At 47.2% G+C, this 10867-nt stretch overlaps 1 long non-coding RNA gene across 1 annotated transcript; it reads left to right on the top strand.

Moving 5' to 3' along the window:
• Positions 1-328: 328 nt before the first annotated feature.
• LOC140687939 (uncharacterized) lies at positions 329-2431 on the top strand. The gene is made up of 3 exons (XR_012062568.1): positions 329-415; positions 681-757; positions 1887-2431. It is a non-coding gene; the product is annotated as an uncharacterized lncRNA (long non-coding RNA).
• The last annotated feature ends 8436 nt before the right edge of the window (positions 2432-10867 follow it).

Genomic DNA, 10867 nt, shown 5'->3' with positions numbered 1-10867 from the left:
TTCCGCTGGGCAGCACTGCCCTAGACGTGAGCATTCTGAGGTCAAGGCTCTGCCTTTTCCTTGTCGCATCACCAAGGCTGCGAACACGGACCCCTGGGCCAGGTGCTGGGCAGAGCCACAATAGGTAATGTTTGCAGGTAACGTCGGCAGGTGCTGGCCCACTGAAGACACTAGGGAGAGTAATAGGAAGGAAACGGGACAGACACTGAAAGGTCACAGATCAGGACCACAGGTGCCAGAGAAACACAGCTGCACGAGTCCTAGAGCCTGAGGAAAACAGAGTTCTTAGTAATTATTGTGACATCACTGGCTGGTCCCGATGACATGAAAACCAGCGGAGAAAGGCCGCTTCAGGAACCCATGTTGTCTTTTAACTGAGATTAGCTTTTCCGGGGTCAAAACAGGAGAAACTAATGTATTATTTGGGGACATAATATCTCAATCAGCACATAAGCTCCCGAGGCCCCTTGCCATTTGTTTATTGTCTACCTTCCAGTTCTGACCCCCTTGCCCTGCTTTTCCTCAGCTGTTCTTTCCAATCCTGGGTTTACCTCCCCCCACCCCCATGTCTCCTCAGACAACAAAATCCTCAGAAGTTCGCTGTCCTTAAGGCACCCAGCATCCCTTTCCACCACCATGGGCTCCCAACCTGTTCTAATGTGGTTGCTCTTTACTCACAGCCTGACTTGCCCGCCACCTCTCCAGCCCTTCCTGAATTGCTCCTTCCTGAATCTTCTCCTGATAGTCAGACCTTGAGGTAGGTACAGAGTTTACGGCTGAGCGCCATCTCCCATGACAGGCATCTCCCACCGCCTCTGGCAAGGCTCAGAGATCCTGCCCCATAGCCTACCCCCCTGTCCTCAGGACACAAAAGAAATTTTAACATTATCACTTTATCAATTAAGTTGCCTTTGACCAAAAGTAACAGAAAATTCCAAGTCAAGGTAGCTCAAACAAGAGGTAGTCAGCCCCTCAGTTAACTTAGTAACCCAAGGATGCTATTAAGGACCCAGGTGCTTTCCATCGTTTTTGCTAGGTCATTCTCAGGGTCTGCTTTGTCCTTAGGGTTGCTCCCTTCCTAGTCCCAAAACACCTGCACAATCCCAGGTGCTCCTTCCAGAGACAACGTCCAGAGGTAGAAAAGGAGCCACCTCGTCCCTGTGTCTCTTTTGAAGAGTGAGAGTCCCTTCCCCACAGGCCCCCAGCAGACTTACCACATCTCATGGGCAGAGCTGCTTCATGTGTCTGTAACTAACCAATGACTGGCAAGGAGGATGGGACCACCACGACTGGCTTGGAGGTTCTCAAAACGTGGTCTTCAGACCAACCACCTGACGCAAATTCTCTGCCACCACCCAGACCTAATCAGAAACTCCAGGGCTGGAGCCCAGCAACTGGTATTTCAACAAGCCCTCCAGGTGATTCTGGTGCACAGTAAAGTTCAGGAACCACTGGCTTAGACCAATCCAGGCCTGCTTCTGGGCTAAAGCCTGCCTCCCTGGAAACACGTGGTCATGATGAGGGTGGATGTGTAACGAAATCAGGCTTCTTTTACAATGAGAAAGGGGTGATATAGAACAGATACCAACATTATCTCCTGTAATCACTGTGTCCATTTTTTTTTCCTTTTTGACTGGAAGAGTAGCCTTTCCTATATTATATGCTTTTATTGCACTTGCCCAGCAACCACTTTACAATAGTTCAAAGAATGTTTTTAGAGATCCTTAGAAAAAGTGTAACCAACTCTATTTCCATGCAGCATCCAACAAAAACAACACCCCTTTAGCAATGCAGTTTTTAGAATATTTCCCATAAAGGGTTTCCTGCTATCCTCAGGATAATTCTATAAAGTAGAAAGCACAGTTATTTTTATTTTCATTTTACAGATGGGAAAACTGAAGCTCAGAAAGGACAGAATCACACAGCTAGCAAATGTCAGAGCCAGGACTCACTTTGTAGATCTTCTGGCTTCAACTCTTTTTATTCCCTCCAAGGTGATAGCAAGCTGTGTCCCAAGTAAACATTGCCAGACAGAGGCTGCTGGGACCCAACGCGCCCTCTGTCAGAACTCCGTCGGGGAATGACCTCTTGCAAAAAAGTATTTTAAGAAGAAAGCCATGGCTATTTTCATGACTTTCACCTGCATGGCCTGCTCTGCTGCAAGACACTGGAATTTCAACTACAAGAAAATCTGACAAGAAGAAGCGGCAGAGACTTCCCCACCACCGTTAATTGTACAGCAGAGAGAGTCTGCATGCTGCTGCCCAAGAAAATAAGCATTTTCATTAACACCAGACTGAATGATTGACCTAATGTTCAGCAAAAGAGATGCTACCTTGCTCACACTGAAATTACTTAAGATTATTTTTCTCCAGAAAATCCAGAAGATTTTTTATTTTCTTTTTGTGAGCTAGAAATATGAATGATTTTTAAATCCTAAATAAGAAAAAAAAGCACACACAATACACATTAAAATAAATTTCAACAGTACTTTTCAGCTCAGGGACCCAGGCTGTTGTGTTCTTGAATAGCATTAAACCAGGAGCTCAACCCCTAAAGATCACATCGGGTTCTTCGGGCAACAGAACCCAAGAAACAGGGCTGTTATGTTATGTTTCTTAACCTCAATCTCCTTGTAATCTAGTCATTCTACAGCACTAACAGAATTCTCTCCAGATCCTGGGAGCACACATAACTAGAACAGCACAGCCTGAGACAGGAAACCTATGAGTCAACCGTATGAGATCCTGAACAGGCACCCAGAGGCCCAGGGAGGAGGAAACGGCATACACTTGGAGATTTCCAGGAGAAGAGGACTTTTACTGAGGACAATAAGTCAGCAGATTTCAATGGAAACCCTGGATATAGGACAGGAGCATCGTTGTCCTGACAGCCCTTGCTCTAGGGTTAGCCAAACGAATGGTCATCTACAGATTCTCTACTCTTGGCCCCACTGCTAATTTTAGTTCTGCCTTTTGTGGCCTCACTGAACCCAGAATGATGCTCTCTGGGCCCTAAAGTGCTGTGAATCTGTGGTGGACCAGCTCTGGATTCTAGCATCACTCCAACTTGACTTGGCTTAGATCTCATACACCTGCTTACCAAGATGCTGTCACCAAGGAGAACTTTCTTTTCGATAAAAAGAAATCCCTGCTCCAGCTCTACTGGGTCCTGGTGCAGCTGTCAAGTCCTGTCCCTGACTGAAGTCAAATGTCTTCCTGCCGTGACCCAGGCGGGGCGGAGCACATGCCGTACCTCAGCTCCACAGGAGCAGTGCAGTTCAAAGCCCAGGAAGCGCTCCGCCTAAGCTGGGTTCATGAATGCTTTATTATTGTTCTGCTGAGCAGTTACCCCCATGCCAAGCAAGTCAGAACAAGCCTTCTAAGCCGTGGTGATGGATGTTTGTAGGAAACCCATGGGAGTTATTAATATTCACATTCCCATCACACTTTTGCAAGTCATGGAAGCTTGTTTTCTGTAACACATCATAAGGCAAGGAAGACAAGTGACCTCCTAGGGTTTTGACGCACGTAGGGTGGTCACCCAAGACTCAGCAGGGACTAAGGGGAGATCAGACAAGGTGAGAGGGGTGACGGTGTTTAACTTTCTCCTTTTGGGGACTTTTAAAAGACCCTTTCGGTGAAGGCAGACCTTCATGGGCCCCTGAAGAGTGAGCAGTGGTGGAATCTGGGGCTGGTCACAGTCTCCCTGCCACAGAGGACAGCAGGACCCAGTGAGGGGTGTCTGCAGTCACAGCTCTGAGCACAGCGTGGGGAGCTGGGACATCTGGGCTCAGCCATCCTGCCTGCTTGGAGCACTGGAGGCGCCTGTGGATTCAGGATCAAAAGATTCAGGGAGTCATGAGGGTCAGAGGAGACCAGGGTCAGAAGGAGACCAGGTCCAGAGCAGCAAGGATTGAAGTGAGGGAGGGAGAAGTGTCCAGCAACCACAAGCACCAGTTAATGGGGATGATGGCAGGAGAGCGATTATCACCCATAAGCCTCTCACATTTGCCCACCTGCCCCTCCCTATTCTAAGGAAGCGCCCAGTTAAAAATGTAAGCTGTTTCACACACCCCATTCACACCTCAGAACGCTGCCACACTGCTCTGTAATTAGATGTGTGGCCTCTTTGTGCCTCTGTTTCCTCATCTGCAAAATGGGCATAAAAGTCATACCTAGCTCGTTTTGTTGTAAGAATTAAACGAGTTTATATCAATAAATGTGTACCTGGCACACAGTATGCTCCATTCAATGTGAGCCATCATCATTATTACCGTTAATATTATTTATGGGTCCATTTCCCTCAACAGACTGAGTTCTCTGGAAGCAGAAATTGTGCCTCATTATATTTGTCACCCCAAAGCACTGTGCCAGGCGTGATTTAATTGCACCATAAACAGCTAGTGAATGAATGAACCAATGAATGAATGGCGCCTTCCCTAATCGTCCCTCCACCCTCCGGCCACACAGAGCCATTTCTTCCTAATAGCATCAGGTCATTAATTCATCCAACAAATATTTATTGACATCTGCTCTGGGCCGGGTACTGTTCTGGGTACTGAGAATACAGCAAGGAGCAGAAACGGCAAGATTCCTGCTCATCGTGGAACTCACCTTTCATGGGGGGAGGGACAAGCAAGAAAAGTGAAAATCGAGCTCATGATCTGTGCCAGAGAAAAGCTGATGGGCAGGAATGCCAGCGAGCAGGCTGCTCTGTGTAACCAGAGTGGTGAGGGAGACCTGCCGGGGAAGGGGGTCCTGCAGGAAGCCAAGGAGGCGGGGGAGCCGGCCAGGCAGATGTAGGGGAAGGGCCTTCCGGTCAGAGGGAGCCAAACACGCAAAGATGGATTTGTGTTTACTGCGCTCTGGCCGGTGACACCCACTGACAGCCGTCACAGCCTTCCTAAAGTATCGACAGGGTTTCCTTCAGCAGCTGAGCCGTCAAGGTCAGCTTAGGGTACCGGATTTTCTACAAAGTCACAGCACAATCAAATAGCAACAGCCCTTTGTCAACTAATGTGTGTTTCTGAGCAAAACTGGGTCTCCAATCTGCTCAGGAAGGGACACTCCTGGCAATTCCAGATCTGTGTCGATCTATATATCATAAATCTCTCTTCCTTCTGGATAGACCAATTAAATGAGATATTGGATGTAAAAATGCCTTGTGCTATCCCTGGTCCACTGTAATTGCGTTAAATGGTTATTCCTGTTATTCCAGTCTTATTCCTTCTCCCTCCCCAACTCCCACCCTTCCAAAATGTCACGAAGGAGGAAAATTACTGCAGGAGGCTGTTGCTCTCTTGCTACTTGGGAAGCATGGGTGGGAAGTGGGGGACGGGGTAACTAACTATTACTGGATATTTTCTGCACCAGACCATGAGCAGCTTGAGAGTAGCGATCTCCAGCTTTGTTGACTCTGCACAATACCCAGCAGACGACCTGCCACACAGTAGGTATTCAGTACATGCTTGATGCAAGAAAAAAGGAAAAGCCCAGAGCAGCACCATGCAGTGGGACATGGCACCGTCACAGGCTCGTTTCCATGAGTCCTGCCGGCTTCTCAGCCAGCCTGAGCTGAGGACACCCACAGAGCGAGGCTGGACGCAGACCGAACACCTCGGGAGCTGAACTCTCTCACTGTGCCACACGCACACTCCCTCAAATGCCACCTGGTGTCTGGGGCGGTGAGTGAGCGGCAGCCCACAAAGGGAGTTTGAGTGATTTTACTGCATTTAGCTTCGTTGGCGTTTAGATAAATCATCCCTTTCTGTAATTTTAAACTTTAGCTCGGTGTTCTCAGAGAAGATATAAATTATTAAACAAAGGAAAGCAACTCTGGCTTCAGATCAGATGGCAGTTAGCATCACCTAGCACTGAGAAAGGAGTCCTGTCTTGTGGTCCACGTGTCAGCCTAAGGAGAGCAGGATTTGGCAATGTTGCTCGAGTTCTGGCTGATCTTAATCTCAGATGTGCTTGGAACCCAGAAGGACTAATTGGAATGATTTGGGCATTCGCTGCCACCACGAGAGAAAAGAAAAGGAAATTAAAAAGAGAAGGGAAAACAGAAAAGGGAAATCTTGGCATAAGAACAGAGGGCATCTCTGTTAACTGCTCCTTTTCTATATACCATGTATGGTACCTATGTGATCTCATTTTAATGTTTACATCATGAGGTAGCTGCTACTATCTCTGTTTTGCAGATGATCAAACTGAGGTTCAGAGAAGTTGAGTAACTCACCCAAAGGCACACAGCAGGTGGAGGAGCTGGGAGTAGAACTTGGATCTGCCTCCTACTAAGCTGTCTCCTCTCAGAAGAGGGCATAGGACCCCCAGGCGGCCACAGAGTACATCGCAAAGGGCTTGTGGGCAGTGAGCAACAGCCCTGGGGGGAGCGTAAATGTGGACTACCCTCTTTGAACTAGTACCTCGGGAAAAAGGATGAACCATCGCACATTCAAGTGATACCAGAATTATTTCCTCCATTTAATTAGAGATTTTTTTTACAACAAACTGAGCAAAAGTCATGAGGTCCATGAGGTTTCTCAACTTTTTCTTCCCTACGGTCCCCCACTTTTGCATATGTTCTGTCTCCCTTATTAGATTATAATCTACATCATACACATAGAGATGGAGAAATATTATATATTTGATATTCCCCTTCAGCGCTAAAACCAGGACTTGCCCCGACACCTAGCAAATATTCGTTAATGAATATTCTTGTGTAAAACCTACCATGAGAAATAAAAGATTGTACCTGATCCAACTAAATAGGGTTCAAAAAAGAGAAACCTTTAAGCATGATTTTTATTTTTGATTTCAAAAGGAAGTCCTCCTCTTGGAATTGAGAAAGTGACAGGAGTTATTGGCACTGGAAGATGGGGGTGGGGTGAATTAATCAGACGGCAAAACAAAAGTCTTTATTTGCCTAAGAGTCCCTCTGCCCCTGCCAGATGCCTCTTACCACAAAGAGTTTTTATGACTCAAGGATGATCCCTACAGAAATGAGAGGAAAGGTAAATGAAAGAGTTAAAAGGACACCAGCAGGAAGGCATGTAGGACTCCCAGGTCACAGTTCCAACTGGCCAGACAAATGTTAATAAGAGGGAGAAAACCACAGAAAGCTGCACGGAACAGACCATCAAACAAACTTCAATCAAAAGACCAAGACAAACATGAAAGTCTGAACAATGAAAACAGGGAAGTTGGGAAGAAAATACTGCATCAAAGATTCCAAGTAAGGCCCTTTTTACTCATCTGTAGAGACCACACACACAGAGCTGATGAGAACACATGACACAGCCCACACACCGGCCTTGGTAACCTTCCAACAACCATTGTTGCCAATTACTGTCCCTCTGGTCCCAGCCCACCTGCTTGGTGTGACACAAGCCAGAGATTCTAGCCGAGCATCCCAGGATCATTCAAGTTCACATTAGCCAGGTGACTTCTGAGCCTGAGGGAAGAGCCAGCTCAAACATTGCACTTGGGATCAAGCCAAAAAGCAGCTGCCGAAGTTAAGAGCCCCAAACCAGCTCCAGAAAGATTGTCCCTCTGGATAAGAAGAGTCATTTGAGCAGTCCGCACATGGGCTGCATATTCAGGGAAAACATTCAGGTAAAAGCGACTGACAATGCGATAAAATCTAAATCTTTCTTCCTCGGAAATGTTACACTTACTTAGAACAAAGACCTAGCGACATCCTCTAACAGATGACTGACGTTCCATAGCTCAGCGACTCTTACAAAGTGGCTAGAACGGATCCCACATTCACTATGCACCCAGCACTGCGGTAAGTGTTTACAAGTCTTAAGTCATTTGTGTTTTGTATTAATCAATGCAAAAAAATTCTGTGAGGCGACAAATGATCATTACTCCCATTCTGCGGATGAGGAAACCGGGGCCCTGGAAGGCTAACTTATCCAAGATCAAACAGCACCAGAGCCCTCACTCTTACCCACTATACTATACTATGTCATGTTTTAGGGTCCCAGGAAAACCTTAGATTTTTATCTCACTTGCTGTCATTGACACAGAATAACCCCCAAGCCTCTCCATTGGGAATATATGTGCATTCCTGGAGATCTATCCAGTTCAGCAAACCCAATGAAACCTGACTGGGCACCTGCTACTAGGAATCAGGGCTAGATGCTGGGGCAGGCTCCATCTGGTGGTGGCAGTCAGGCTCCCCTTGCTGCATCACTGCCGAGGAGGAGGAGGCGCACTGATGTGGGACATTGCCTGGAGCACTACTGGGCCGTAATGCAGGGTGGGAGATTCTGTGCAATAAACAAGGAGTCAAGTGCTCTTGCATTCCTGACCTGCTCTCTCCCCTCCTTATTCAGTTCTGACTTAATTTCCAGGTTGTGTCCTTATATTTGGTTCGTGTGATGTTAATTCTTTGGCTTCCTACCAACTCCCATCTCCCAAGGCCTCAGGGGTTAACTGAGGCCAGCTGCGCTCTAGGCTGTCTTTCCCTAGACCTGTGAGATTCAGGTGTCCCTGCCCTCTTCCCTTCACACGGAGTGGGCAAGGCTTAGGTGAGGGCCTCGGAGGATGGGACCAAGAAAGCCAGTTTTCAGTCCAGTCCTTGAGCTTTTCAGGAGGCCAAGAAGAAACTGTGGCTCACACATGGTGAAGCCAGCACACAGGGCCGTGGGCTCCACATGGGGGTTTGGGCCAACACTGTGCAGTAATCAGTAGTGTACTGGCTGTCTGGCCATGTCCTCCAAGCATTTCTACATCAACACCAGGAATGATAAACCGACTGACTGAGGATTCTGATTTTCAGGATCCCACCCCTGTCTGTCTCCATTTTGGAGACATCTTAGAGATATAAGGACCAATGACCCACGGTCCTTCCCTACCTTCAAGGAGCTTACAGTCTGGTGAGGATACAGACATAGACACACGTAGTCATATCCAAGGTTGGAGGAACACACCGTCTGTCCACCTGGGAACACAGAGGGCATCGTGGATTTCAGCTAAAGCAATGAGAAGAGGCGCACAGGCCTTGAAGGATGAACAGGATTTTGATGGCAAAAGAGGGAAGCACATTCCAGGTTGGGGGAACAGCATGAGTAGAGACTATGGGGCAGGAAAGGGCAAGGGGGTTGAAAAATATCAGTGATTGAAGCCTTGGGCTTGGGAGCTCAGTGAGGGATGAGGCTGAAACCAACCCACAGAAAACTTTCAATGTCACATTAAAGGACTTGGCCTTTGTCCCTCAGCAAGTAAGCAGACATTACAGGTTTTGAGTATTCATTTTCTGAAGTCTTCCCCTAGCTCTCTCTTGAACTCTAGTCTAGCAAATCCAGCTGCCTGGCTGGGCACGTCTCCACTTGTAATTCTCGTAGACATCTCAAAACCTAATGTGCCCAAACCAAACTCTCCATCTTCCACCCCACATCTGCTCCTCCTGCAGCTTTGCTCATTTTCCTGCTGCTAAAGTCAAAACCTAGGAGTCAGCTGTTACTTCTTCCTCTTTCACACCCCACAGCGAATCCAACAACAAATTCTAATTGCCTAGCCCTGAAAATAGACCCAGAATTCCACCCCTTCCCACCACCATCTCCACAGCCACCACCTTGGTCCAGCCACTGCGACCTGTTGCCTAGAATATTGCAAGAGCCTCCTGTCTCCCACCCAGAGTCTAGTCTCCACCCAGCAGCCAGAGTGATGTTTGAAAAGTGTAAGACAGATCATGTCGGTCACTCCTCTGCTCAAAACCCATCAGCAGTTTCTCTCTCACTTGGCGTAAAGGCCAAAGCCCCTGCCTTGGTCTCTGCATCCTAGGTGACCTGCCCCCTTCTGCCCCCTGCAGCCCCCTCAGATGCAGACCTCATGGCCGTCACTCCCACACCAAGCATTCTCTACCTCAGGACCTTTATACTTGCTGTTCTGGATCTTGCCTGGATCTTGCGATGCGGAAATTATCCTGGATTATCCAGGTGGGTCCAGTGTAATTAAAAGGAGGGAAAGGGAGATTTGATAGCGAAGAGAAGGCCATGTGATGATGGAGGCAGAGGCTGCAGGAATGTGGCCACAAGCCAAGGAATGTGGGCAGCCACCAGAAGGTGAAAGAGGCAAGGAACAGAGTCCCCCCACCACCTCCCTGGGTCCTCCAGAAGGAACCAGCCCTGCTAACACCCTACTGTTAGCCTCCTAAGACTTTTCTCAGACTTCTGGCTTCCAGAACTGTAAGATCATAAATTTGTGTTGCTTTGAGTGCTAAGTTTGTGGTAACTTGTTATAGCAGCAGCAGGAGACTGATACAGCTGGGGAACCACCAAGTCCTGTCACAAGTGGAAAGGGTGCTGGACAAGAATTATTGGATCTCCAAGAATCCTTTTACTCTTGAAATTCTAAGAAATTATGGGGGCTTTAAAAAAAAATCATTGCAGCCTCTCCTGCTTCTGAGTCCTTCCATTGCAAGATGTTCCAGGCTGAGGCCAGCTCTGCCTACTCAGCTTGGCCTCTTTTATAGAAGAAGCTTTTAGGAAACACTATTTCCGGACCTGACATATGGAAATCATCTTATTTTTAAAGCGCATTAGCTTTCCTAGCTTTTTCTTTCTTTCTTTTTCCCTTGATGGGAGGAGGAGAAAGAAGTCTTCATGCCCTGAAGTAGAAATAATTACCTTCAGGACTTCAAGACCGCATCCCCACTGCTTATGCCATTCTGATCAAAGTCAGTCATGAATTAAGAACAAACTCTAGCCTTCTATTCACTCTTTCTTTAAGTAATCTTTCTGCCTCTCCTCTTTGAGGAAAAAAAAACTTAAAAACCAAAGACTAGTATTAACCATAATGATAATGTTTCAAGTTTATATTCTCAAAAAGCTTTAGCATCATTAGGCAGTTAATGC

This window comes from Vicugna pacos, chromosome 21, assembly GCF_048564905.1.
Source record: "Vicugna pacos chromosome 21, VicPac4, whole genome shotgun sequence".
Lineage (NCBI taxonomy): Eukaryota > Metazoa > Chordata > Mammalia > Artiodactyla > Camelidae > Vicugna > Vicugna pacos.
The sequence above is the reverse complement of the archived record's forward strand: the minus strand, read 5'-3'. Positions and strand labels throughout refer to the sequence as shown.